The sequence below is a fragment of the Bos taurus genome, chromosome 23, assembly GCF_002263795.3.
Source record: "Bos taurus isolate L1 Dominette 01449 registration number 42190680 breed Hereford chromosome 23, ARS-UCD2.0, whole genome shotgun sequence".
NCBI lineage: Eukaryota > Metazoa > Chordata > Mammalia > Artiodactyla > Bovidae > Bos > Bos taurus.
Window position 1 is genome coordinate 30,148,008 of NC_037350.1, and position 12,478 is coordinate 30,160,485.

Genomic DNA, 12,478 nt, shown 5'->3' on the forward strand with positions numbered 1-12,478 from the left:
ACAAGTCCAAGAATACAAGTGTCAGCACCTTGGATAGCACCTCAAACTTTTGACCTGAGGGTGGAGCGTTTAAATGTCTGAGCGAAGATTCTTTAGCTCTTCCATTCTTGTTTCTTACTCTTACGCAGAAGTCTCCTGAAACCCAGTTTTCTTCTAGAGATCTTTTGGGACATTTTCAGTGTTCTCTACTGCTTTTATACTACACTTCTCCCAGTGGGAGTTCTGAAGAGCCACAGTTTGAACAGAGAAAGTCTATTCAAACGATTACAGTCTGTCCTCCTCTAGATCTTTGTTTTAAGCACAAATGGTATTTCCATCAAAGATGCACGAGAATCAGAAGTATCTGGCTTCACTTTGGCCATTCCTGAAGTCATCATGCAATACTGTTAGCTAAGAATAGTAGAGGTGGGGGCAGGCATCCTAGCTGTGATTGCTCAAAATGGCTAGAGAGAAGATGGCTAAGAAAAACATGGACAAATGGTTTGAGTACACCCGCACGAATTATATCATTGTATTCCAAAGTTGCAAAGAAAACTGTGGCACAAGAACAAGGCAGGAAACTTTGATTGACTCATTCAAAAGACCAAAGGCAGCAAAGACAAAAATGACAACAATAATAAACAAGCCAAAAAACTCTCCTCGATGGCTTACTGAAGTCTCCAATAAAGGCTCTCAAGTGGAGGTGCCGGGGATTGAACCCGGGGCCTCGTGCATGCTAAGCACGCGCTCTACCACTGAGCTACACCCCCTCGCATACCTACGCTGCTTTCTTATGCAAATTACTCATGTGTTCTCTAACATCAATAACTTCCTTAATATGGATGCTAAATTATTTCATTTAACTTAATTTTTGCCACATGTTCCTCCAACATTTCCCAGCCAGCATCTTTGATGAAATGTTTCATTTCTAGCATCTCCATTACTATCCTATTTCACTTTTCTAAACCGTGCTGCACAAAATTTCCCCACTTTCCCTTACTTTTTCTGCTCAATAGCAAAGTTAAATTCGTAATATTTTACTCCAAGGGCCTCATCATCACTGTTGAAATCTGTCTTCCCAAGGAACACAGAAGGAAAATAAAAAGGAAGATCTGGCTCACACAGGATCTCTCGAACCTGAGGCAACAAGCACAACAGACTCACATTATCAGGCTTGAGGACCCAGTGACATTGGCAGCATCATTGAGGAGCACGAAGGGGAAAGAACAGAAAGAGAAGGAAAAGCAAAAGTAAGACGTTCTCAGTCAATTATCTTTTAGAAGACATTATTCTTTCAACTGTTCGGGTTAATGAAAGAGTTGTGAACCGAGGAGAAGCAAACCTATCCAGGGATGATCTCTTCTCTGTGCTTCTCTACTCTTCTACCACCAACCATAATTATATTGTACAGTCACCAGAAATAGTAGGCAATGGATCATTATTCTTTCTGATCAAGTAAACTGATGTTAAGGCTTTTACTTTGGGTGGAGTGGGCTGCCTAGAGCTCTTGTAAATTAATTCACAAGACAATAAGTGATTTTGCCTCACTCACCAAATCTTCAGTAATGTCTAATACGAATGAAATATCCTGGCAAGGTAGGGGGTGTAGCTCAGTGGTAGAGCGCGTGCTTAGCATGCACGAGGCCCCGGGTTCAATCCCCGGCACCTCCACTTAGATATATCTATTTACTGAGGACCGCTACTAATGAAAAAGGTACTGAACGGTAGCAGGTGGTTTGTGAATCTTCAACTGTTACGGTCTACCCAAAATAGCGTCACTCATCCCTCCATGAGTTTTGAAAGAGGATCGGGTATTTGTCATGAGGAATTAGACCCCTGAGTAATTTACACAAGTTAGCTGACCGCACATTGGGAAAGTTAAGGATTTTATGCTATCAAGCTTTCCTTGACATAACTCAATACACCCCTCAATACACTGATTCTTATCTCTTTAAATAAAATCATGCCTTTTATTCATAAATTCCAATCACAAAGAAACACCAGAAAAATCATGTAAAGACTTTGGAGTTCAAATTAAAATTATCAGTGGAATAGAGGGGGAGCAAAATGTCCCTGTGTCCGGAGGCTGGCCATAACAGTGAAAAGACCCACTCTCACTTCCTCTCTCTGATTCGTGTATCCATGGATCCTGATGAGAGAAATACATTGCCATTAGTCACTGATGAAGAGTATTTACCATATCCTGGATATCATTACATGGCCTCCCTCACCAAAAGTATTGTCTCTTAGCTCATACCATAACTAAGTATTCAAAAGGTCATTCCACCATCCAATCAGGTTATTTGCTTCAGGGTTAGCGGTCTTATGGTGAGGCCAGTGAATTCCAGAATATTAGCCTATTGCCGGTTTTTTTTTTTTTCCTATCGGAGAAGGCGATGGCACCCCACTCCAGTACTCTTGCCTGGAAAATCCCATGGACGGAGGAGCCTGGTAGGCTACAGTCCATGGGGCCGGTAAGAGTCGGATACGACTGAACGACTTCACTTTCACTTTTCACTTTCATGCATTGGAGAAGGAAATGGCAACCCACTCCAGTGTTCTTGCCTGCAGAATCCCAGGGACAGAGGAGCCTGGTGGGCTTCCGTCTATGGGATCGCACAGAGTCGGACACGACTGAAGCGACTTAGCAGCAGCAGCAGCCGATTTTTTTTTTTTTTTTTTCCCTATAAACTGGCTTCTTGTCTCAGAAACAATGCTGTAGGTGCTGTTGAATAAGACATTCAGTAAATTCGTGGCTGGTGGTTTTGGCAGAAGCATTGGGGGACATGAAGGGAAATCTATATATAGAATAAGTGTCTATTCCAGTGAGATTAGATATACATTGTGCCCCTAATACAGAAGTGGTCAAATGTAAGGAACCCGACACCAGGGTAGGTAGTTGTTCCCCAGTGGAATCATAGCCCCTAAGTGAGGGCTCAAAGTTTGTGATGTTGGTAGTTTAGTCACTTAGTAGTAGTTTAAACTACATTATTTTGGTGCACAGAAGTCTATGTTGCTTCATTCATTACTAGAGAAATGTAAGTCAAAACTACAATAAGGCATCACCTCATACCAGTCAGAATGGCTATCATCAAAAAAATGTACAAACAATAAATGCTGGAGAGGGTGTGGAGAAAAGGGAACCCCCTTGCACTGTTGGTAGAATGTAAATTGATACAGCCACTATGGAGAACAGTATGGAGATTCCTTAAAAAGCTAAGAATAAAACTTCCATATGACCTAACAATCCCACTACTGGGCATATACCCTGAGGAAACCAAAATTGAAAAAGACACACATACCCCAATGTTCACTGCAGTACTATTTATAATAGCTGGGACATAAAAGAAACCTAGATGTCCGTTGACAAATGAATGGCTAAAGAAGATTTAGTACATATAAAAAATGGAATATTACTCAGCCATAAAAAGGAACTCATTTGACCCAGTTCTAATGAGATGGATGAACCTACAGTCCATCATACAGAGTGAAGTAAACCAGAAAGAGAAAAACAAACATCATATATTAATGCATGTACATGGAATATAGAAGGATGGTACTGATGAATCTATTTGCAAGGCATCAGTGGAGACGCAAACATAGAGAACAGACTTGTGGACACAGTTGGGAAAGGAGAAAATTAAGAGGGTAGCACTGAAATGTATTCTTTACTGTATGTAAAATGGATAGTGGTGTTGCCCAAATGGTCTGGGAGCGAGCGATGAGAATGAAGACAGAACATGAAATCTGGTGCAACAGGTCAGGGGACCTGCAGCCTCTATTGGACTGAGGTGCAGAGTCCACTCTGAGTCTAGCTTTTATTCCTAATTGCAGACTACAAGACTTTTTTGATCTTATCTTTCCCAAGACACTATGCTGACATAGTCCAGAGCTCCTTGTTTTCACCCCAGGCCGTTCTCTTTTGGGCTAGTCTTGGGAACGATCAGCAAGTGCGTAGGCAGCATTCATGTCTGATGCCAATCTGGTGTTCCAAGGTCCATTCTTTCATGATCCAGTCATACTCCCTTCTGAGTCTGGCCTTGGGGTTTGTAACAAGGAGATTATTCTTAAGAAAAACATGAAAAATAATCATTAACACGGTTTCTTAATATATGCTGTTTTTCCAGGTGCTATTTCTGTGGAATTTCTCAAGGCTGTGAAAGGACATTATTAGGAATTCCCACTACATATTGGGAACTTGCTGTAGGATGCAGGGAGCTCAAACTGATGCTTTGTGACAACCTAGAGGGGTGGGATGGGGTGGGGTGTGGGAAGGAGGTTCAAGAGGGAGGGGATGTGTGTATACCTGTAGCTGATTCATGTTGATATATGGCAGAAACACAATATTGTAAAGCAACTATCCTCCAATTAAAAATTTAAAATTAAAATAAATATGAATAAAAATTAAAATACATATGTAGAACCAAAAAAAAGTAGTCTTCATTGCTGAGCCTATATATGACCTCTGTTCTTGTCATCATGGTTACTTTGTTCACAAGCTCATTGGGCAAGTACAGTGGTGGCCAAGGAGAAGCTTCCAGACATCAACAGAATGTGTCATTGTGTTCAACTGCCTCCAAGGAGGTTGCTCTCTGTAGAGCATTTACTTGAAAACAAATATCCTTAGGCTCTGCACATTTGGGGGATTCTGTCTACCCGCCTATTTACCAGACTTCTCTGTCACCACTTTTGCAGTTTTCTCTCAATAATTTTCTCTCCAAGCCCCTAATCACCTGCCAAACTATTAGCCACCTCTCATTAACTAGTGTAGATATCTACCCTACATCTGTCCTTCCAAGCAAAATGAACAGTCACATACCCTGCTTGAAGTAATGCCTACTGAGAGGGTTTACCTTCACTGGCCTACAGGTTCTATGGAAGCCGCTCACACTTGTGTGGCCCCAGTATATGAGCAGAATCATCTATAAACCAGATCTGGTTTTTTTTTTTCTTCTTTGGTTATCAGGAGTTCCCTGTGAAGTTCTGGATGTGGGTTGAAGAATAGAGGATTCTACCAAGTGTAGGAGCCATGGGAATATGAGCTACTTTCTCACGAAAATGACTCAAAAGCCTTGCTTCATATATTCTGTTTCTACTTGAAAATGAAATGATGCTGTGCACTATTTATTACCTCACAATGCTAAATGATTTCCTTGCCTGAATCACAAAGGAGCGAATCAAAAACTGATTTGGTCATAGTTTCAATTTTATTTTTGAAGAAAATTTTGTGAAGAAATTCTGTTGTGATGAGATTTGTCATTTCAAATTTTCTAACTTTGTGACAGTTGCTTTCCTGTCAGTTGGGACTACTGGCTGAAGTGGTTAGTCTGGTAATGTTTATGTATGCGGTATTCTTTTGGCAAATTCACAGCATCATTGGCTTTTATTTCTCACCATTTTTGGAGATTGTGAGAGACGAAAGAATGAAAAAAAAGAGAGAGAGAAATAAGAGCTACAAATAACATTTTTCTTAGTTTCCTTTAGTTTCTGAGCTGTGTCTGGGTCAACTGACAGGACGCAGAGGAGTAGAAAGTCTTTCCATCGAATCCCTCATTGGCACCTCTCTTCAGATTTTCCCACCTTTATGTGTTCATCCCATGCTGCCAGGAATTGGCTCCAGTTGGCATACAGAGAAGACAATCAATTCCAGGTCTTTCCAGATAAGCAAATATATTGGACAACTAGGCAGCTACACTAAAAGAATCTGAAATCTTCTAAAAACTGAAATTGGAAAAAAAAAAAAAAAAAGAAATGTCAGGAGAGTAAGTTTTCAGGTAGCCGAAATAGCTCAGTTGGGAGAGCGTTAGACTGAAGATCTAAAGGTCCCTGGTTCAATCCCGGGTTTCGGCATTCTAAGCTTTTTAGTTGATCGCCAAGGGCGAGTTTACTTCGGGTGCATAAAGGAATGTTGTAATGGACTGATGATTACAAAATAGCTCTAGATTTTTCTATGAATAAACTCACAGTGAATTTATGAAATCTTACTCCAGCCAAAATTTTAGAACTTTAACTTTTTGATTTTAGAACTTTAATTTAACAAGTGTCTGAATAATCTATTGAGCCACTGACTTCTCAATTCAAACTGAAGTAAGTTTCCAAGTTCTGAAACGGACAACAGAGCCATTAGTACCATCCTCAGAGCAAAAATTAGGGATCCTTTCACGCTGGCCTTCTCTTCATCAGACCTTGTATTTCAGTCAACTTTCTGACCCAGTAGCCTTATTTTATCTATTAGTTTGTATTCCTGTATTGTTTATTATTCATTTTAAAGCTCAGTGTTTCCAAGATTGCCTAGAAGGTACTGTGATCTTTTGAGCTTGCTATAATTGTTGAGTACTTTCTTACATTCTGACATATTGATATTCTAGGTGACAGCAAATTTTTACAGTGGCTTTGGTTCCTTCTAGTGGGGATCTGTATGAAGAAATTAGAATATGAGGCTAGTTCTCCTAGTCGTTCCTTAAGTATCGTTGATTCTAGGCTCTTTTTTTCTTTCTTCTAGTCACCTTTTGTAGGTTGACAAACGTGAATAGATACTAGGAATGACGCCTTTCTGCCTAACATGAAGTTGCCCTTCTCTTCGTGTAGCTGAGAAAAAGAATGAAATAAAGGGGTTTCAGGAAATAATGGAACTGTACGTAAGCAATCTTTGTGGTAATAATTTCAAGGTCTGGAAACACTGCTGCTGCTGCTGCTAAATCGCTTCAGTCGTGTCCGACTCTATACGACCCCATAGACGGAAGCCTACCAGGCTCCCCCGTCCCTGGGATTCTCCAGGCAAGAACACTGGAGTGGGTTGCCATTTCCTTCTCCAATGCATGAAAGTGAAAAGTGAAAGTGAAGTCGCTCAGTCAGGTCCGACTCTTAGCGACCCCATGGACTGCAGCCCACCAGGCTCCTCCATCCATGGGATTTTCCAGGCAAGAGTACTGGATGGGGTGCCATTGCCTTCTCCTAGGCAGATAGATAAGCCATTAAGTTTTCTTTCGTAAACTGTAACTAAGGGGGTGTAGCTCAGTGGTAGAGCGCGTGCTTAGCATGCACGAGGCCCCGGGTTCAATCCCCGGCACCTCCAGTAGTAAGCGGCTGATTCTGGGGGGTCAGCTGATTCTCGGGGGGTCATCATCGTGTGAAGGGCTGCAGTTAAAGTTGCAGGACTCCACTTGGTGTTGATCTCTGGGAGCTACGTTCTCATTTTGGGGGGATAAAAAGTGAAATATATCTAGTTTAGAATGCAATAAATTACGTTTAAGTATAAATAATACAATTTTAATAGCTTTTAAAACTAATAATGTCAAACTGTACAGTTAAAAAGCAACCAAATTAAAAATTTTAATATAACAAGATATAGGAAGAACGGCATACTCCTACTTTCTCAGATCTTCATGCACTTTTGAGTTGAAGTTGACAAACTATCTGTAACATAGGACTGTAGGGTAACATGCTGTACCATGGTCTTTCTGCACATGACTATGTATGAAACCAGAATGTCCCCCAAAGTATGCCTCTTTAACATAAAAATTATTTTGAGCTGAAGACAATTAAGGTGCAAAAAAGTTCTCTTTATCCTTCCATGTCTGACCAAAAGCAGGATATTAATCTTCCTTTTACTGGAGAAAAACTCTTACCAGCCCAGATAGACACAAGTTCAGTTCAGTTCAGTCGCTCAGTCATGTCTGACTCTTTGCAACCCCATGGACTGCAGCACACCAGGCCTCCCTGTCCATCCAACTCCTGGAGCTCGCTTAAATTCATGTCCATCGAGTCGATGATAGGCACTAGAGGAATCTGCAAACAAACTTTAGTCCACTAGTTGCCTCCCCAGTATTTAATTTCCCACAGTTTACTGCCCTGAAAAGATAAAAACTGCTTTCTTTAATCCTGTCCTTTATCTATAAATTTACTGTTCTTTCTTGAACATACTTCATTGGCTGAGGTGCTAAACTTGCACTTTGAGTTACTTTTTGTTTATGTTTCTCCTGAGTGATGCCTGTTGCACACATTAGTAAGCACTGCTTTTCTCGAGTCAACCTGCCTTTATATTTAAGAGTACCAGCTGAAAACCTAAGGTGAGTAAACTTTGGTCTCTTGCATTCTCTGTCTCTTGCAATTCTATGCACCCAGCAAGTTGGACAGCACCCCCATTAGATCTACACACTACTAAAATGATTCAACTCCTCTGATCATGCACTTGGGAGTGACAGCAGTTACAAGATCCTCTAAAATAGATAAATCCTTACTTTTCATTTCTAGACTTCTTCGTGGAGAACCAGTAGCAAATAATGAAAACCAGTGAGGATGAGTCTTTTTCTGAATTTCTTAGATTGTGTGAGAGTAGAATGTATGAAATGAAGCACTGGGTTTAGTTTCTAGCACCTTTATTCTTGCTCTTTTCTTTTACTCTCTTAAACTGTATTCGCACAAACTTTTCTCACTTTCCTCTCCATATTCCCTTATTCAGTTTTTCTTCCTCACATCAAAGTTAACTTTACACCCATTTGCTCCTGACACGTTTCCACTCTAAGGGTTATCCTCACTGGTATGTCTGTCTTCTCAAGGAACATTTGACTGAAGGAAACAAAAAAAGAAAGATCTGGCTCATTCAGGATTTCCTGAACTCCAAACAACAAACTTGGAAGAGTCAGTCACATCATCAAGCTTGAGCACTAAATTCCACTGACAGTATTACTGAGGAGCATGAAGGGAAAAGAATAGAATTTTTTTTAAGTATCTCTCAGAAGGCTTTATTCTTTCAGCTTGTTCCTGGTTAAGTAACTGCAGGCCAGGAAGAAGCCACTAGACTGTATATTTAAAAACTTCAGTAATACTAACATTTAACTTGATAGACTTTCTCTAGGCAAGCTTTAAAAAAAAAAAAAAAAAGACAGAAATAATATTTTATGAAACAGCCAGAGGAGCATGAATACAGGGGGGTGTAGCTCAGTGGTAGAGCGCGTGCTTCGCATGTACGAGGTCCCTGGTTCAATCCCTGGCACCTCCATCTGTATTTTGGTCAACTTTTCTCATATTTCAATCCCTCCAGCCTACCATTTTTCCAGGGCCGAGAATCGGCAACAGGAAGACAAGAAGGAAAGAAAGAAAGAGAATAGAATAAAGGGGAGTGGGATGGGGTGGTGGTGATGGTAATATCCTTGCTCCTTTAGTTAGTTATCTGAGCAGTCAGAGACCTGGATTTTCATGTGGCTATGGAAGAGAAGGCCCCTGAGATGAGACTAGCACAAGGACTGAAAAAGACCCATTGGAATTGGAGAATAAGGAATCATTGGTATGTATTTTAGACTTTAGACTGAATTTGGACCCTGCAGTTTGTTGTTTCTGCTTCAGGTGTCTTCCTGCTTCTCTCAGCTTGCTCCGAAGTTTGCTCCATCTTCACCAGTTCTCAGGAAGGCATTTCCATTCCATCACCAGGGAACGTCTCCGGAATGGGGTATTTTTCTTGAGTTTTCAAATTCCTCCTTTCCCCTAACCTCAACCTCCTCCGACTCCAAAACTGCCTAAAAGACCGTAAAAATACCGCGGAAGAAGACAAAGAAGAAAAGTATTGCTAAAGAGACGGGTAAGGATGCGGCGGATAGAGCGGGATTTAGGTCCTTCCGGAAGGAAAGAGATGACAGAGCGGAAAGGATTCACACACAACCTGCCAAGAAATGCAGAGCGACAGTGCATGTCCAGCAAACCTAAGGCAGCAACGCGATCGGGCCCTTGGCAACTGCGTTTCTTCTTGAGGCTCTGTTTTTGAAAGACAAACGGAGGAGGGAGGAGGAAAAAGAGTACACAACCTCTTTCGGACAGAATTTTCTCCAGAATGAGGAGTGAGCAGGGGGAATGTGTGGGCTGGTACTCCATATGTGAAAGGAGTCTCATTTAACGTCTTGTGTGAAAGGAATTAATGCACAGAGTCGGACACGACTAAAGCGACTTAGCAGTAGCAGCAGCAGCAGCCTAGATAGCATCTGTCACCTCAGGCACTGAGGCGCAAAAACACTTTCCGTCCATTTTGTGTGACAAGTAACCCAGATGTGAATTTTGAATGAAGTCCGAAAGCAGACAGTAATTTATAATATTAGGAAACTCTGCAAACTCAAACTCTGGCAGGTTTGGGAAACCCTGACCTGGAGTGTCAAAAACCCGGAGCCTGGGTGGAGTGAACCAAGTTATTGGCAAGATCTCAGGCGGGAAGCAATATAGTGGACAAGAGTGGAAAGGCGACGCTTGAACAGGACAAGGAAGGAGGCGAGTTTGAGTAGGATTTGGGTAAATGGGTAGGAAGGACCTGTGCAAGCTCCACCTCTCTTCTTTGCATCCTATACCTACAAGAAAGTGTTGAAGTCCCGTGTATTTTAGGGAAGTAAACAGAAAACTTCTGTCCCATAAGAAGATCGCACTCGTTTGTACCCAAACTGTTGGCTTTTGAGAGCATCTTGGGGCCCTTTCCATAGGCGAGCTCTTCAGAGGGAAGTCAAATTGTTTCAAACCTGATGTCTGTTGTGATGGCAGCAGGTTAGTGAGTGTGGAAGTGGCCTCTGCCGGCTGCTCTTGGCTTGAGTATATGAGGTACGTGTGCAGGACTGACTTTTAACACGGATCACAATTGAAAATAATCTAATGAACTCACTCTTACTAGGCCGTCAGAAAAATATAACCTTCGTGAGCCCGGATAGCTCAGTCGGTAGAGCATCAGACTTTTAATCTGAGGGTCCAGGGTTCAAGTCCCTGTTCGGGCGTTGCTAGGATTTTTTTTTTTTTTTTCCTTTTTATGTCCAAAAGAGGTTTTCACTCTCTGCTCTGGGCCATGGTGCTGCCTGAATATTAAGTCATCAACTCTTAGTATGCAATCTAATAAACAAGGTTTTGAGACATTCGCTCAAATAAGCCAGAAACAGGACTCCTCCATGGTGGAATGGGTATGGAGAAGAATGAATTCCTTTCTGCTTGCGGGTAGTCTGTTGTGTTTTTGCTTTGTGGGTGTTAGATCGAGCCTGGAAAGAGGAGGAGCTTGGGTGTGAACATGATTAAGGTGCCGACAAATAGTACAGTCAAAGCTATGATTTTTCCAGTAGTCTTGTAGGGATGTGCCGAATTGGACCACAGAGAAGGCTGAGCGCGGAAGAATTGATGCTTTTGAACTGCTGTGCTGGAGAAAACTCTTGAGAGTCCCTTAGACTGCAAGGAGATCCAACCAGTCCATCCTAAAGGAAGTCAGTCCTGAATATTCATTGGAAGGACTGATGCTGAAGCTCCAATACTTTGGCCACATGATTCAAGAACCAACTCACTGGAAAAGACCCTGATGCTGGGAAAGATTGAAGGCAAATGAGAAGGGGCAGCAGAGGATGAGATGGTTAGATAGCATCACAAGCTCAATGGACATGAGTGTGAGTAAACTCCTGGAGATAGTGGAGGACAGGGAAGCCTGGCGTGCTGCAGTCCATGGGGTCACAAAGAGTGACTGAGCAATTGAACAAGAAGGTGCCTGCAAATTTAAGATTCAGTCTTGTGAAGGTATTTGGTAGCCACAGTGAAACCCCTAAGATGGCAACTTTGCAGAAATTTGTGATTAAGGAGGTTATCATGGAAGACAGAGTGTGTAGAGCGAGAATGTAAAAGGGCTTATTGTGATTTGAAGATTGGGAACTCATTAACGGTATTTCCGGGAAACTGTGTCTTAAGCCAGAGAGATCATGGACTCCAGATAGTATTATGTTCCTTGAACTTCTTTAGAAATCCCAGGAAATGCTTAGAAATCCAGGTCAGGTGATTGCTTTCTCCTTTTTGCTGGCCTCCGACTGTATGAGAGTTTTGTTCTTCTTCACAGAAATCCCATGAAGTAGATTTTGAACTTGGAAGGACTCCATTTGTCTGAAACAGTTTGTCTCTTAGTTGGTCCAAAAGATTCATCAGATCTCTAGAATGTAAAATAGGAAACAGAAAAGTGACTGGTCTCAATGAGGGAGAGAAATAGGTGGGATGGGGAAATGGGGCTGGTTTTAGTTTGTCTCTGTGTCTGGGTGTAAAGTACAACTAAGATCATGTCCAGTGTCCTTGGTAAATTATTACTCTACATTGTGACAGAAGAAAACAGTGCCAAGTGGGGTCTTGTATATTTCTGATATCAGCAAAAGTGTGGTAAATTGGGAAGCACTGCCCAATATAATGTGAATCATGCATGCCAACCACATATATAATTTTTAAATTTTCTAGAAGTTACATTGAAAAAAATAAAAAGAAACAAGTGAAATTCATACTGCATTTAATTTAATACAATATATCTAAAATACAACTGTTACAGGAAGGGGAACATGCTTCCAGGGTCCAAGAGTGTGCTCTCATTCACACTTGGAAATGTCAGAGGAGGCACATTGTGCTGACAAAGAGATTTTATTGCAGAAGGGGGGCCTAAGTAGAGAGCAGCAAGGTAAGGAAACCCAGGAGAACTGATTTGCCACATGGCTGTAGTCTCAGGTTTTATGGTAATGGG

The 12,478-nt window shown here is 41.5% G+C and overlaps 1 long non-coding RNA gene and 6 other non-coding genes across 7 annotated transcripts; 5 read left to right on the forward strand and 2 right to left on the reverse strand.

Moving 5' to 3' along the window:
- Positions 1–677: 677 nt before the first annotated feature.
- TRNAA-AGC (transfer RNA alanine (anticodon AGC)) lies at positions 678–749 on the reverse strand. Its single transcript has one exon. It is a non-coding gene; the product is annotated as a tRNA-Ala (tRNA).
- Positions 750–1,578: 829 nt separating this feature from the next.
- On the forward strand, positions 1,579–1,650 carry TRNAA-AGC (transfer RNA alanine (anticodon AGC)). Its single transcript has one exon. It is a non-coding gene; the product is annotated as a tRNA-Ala (tRNA).
- Positions 1,651–3,725: 2,075 nt separating this feature from the next.
- LOC112443800 (uncharacterized) lies at positions 3,726–5,084 on the reverse strand. Its single transcript, XR_003032196.1, has 2 exons — positions 4,833–5,084; positions 3,726–4,045 (listed from the first exon to the last, which is right to left on the reverse strand). It is a non-coding gene; the product is annotated as an uncharacterized lncRNA (long non-coding RNA).
- A 672-nt stretch (positions 5,085–5,756) lies between these two features.
- TRNAF-GAA (transfer RNA phenylalanine (anticodon GAA)) lies at positions 5,757–5,829 on the forward strand. Its single transcript has one exon. It is a non-coding gene; the product is annotated as a tRNA-Phe (tRNA).
- A 1,153-nt stretch (positions 5,830–6,982) lies between these two features.
- On the forward strand, positions 6,983–7,054 carry TRNAA-AGC (transfer RNA alanine (anticodon AGC)). The gene has a single exon. It is a non-coding gene; the product is annotated as a tRNA-Ala (tRNA).
- A 1,854-nt stretch (positions 7,055–8,908) lies between these two features.
- On the forward strand, positions 8,909–8,980 carry TRNAA-CGC (transfer RNA alanine (anticodon CGC)). The gene has a single exon. It is a non-coding gene; the product is annotated as a tRNA-Ala (tRNA).
- A 1,671-nt stretch (positions 8,981–10,651) lies between these two features.
- Positions 10,652–10,724, forward strand: TRNAK-UUU (transfer RNA lysine (anticodon UUU)). The gene has a single exon. It is a non-coding gene; the product is annotated as a tRNA-Lys (tRNA).
- Positions 10,725–12,478: the final 1,754 nt, after the last annotated feature.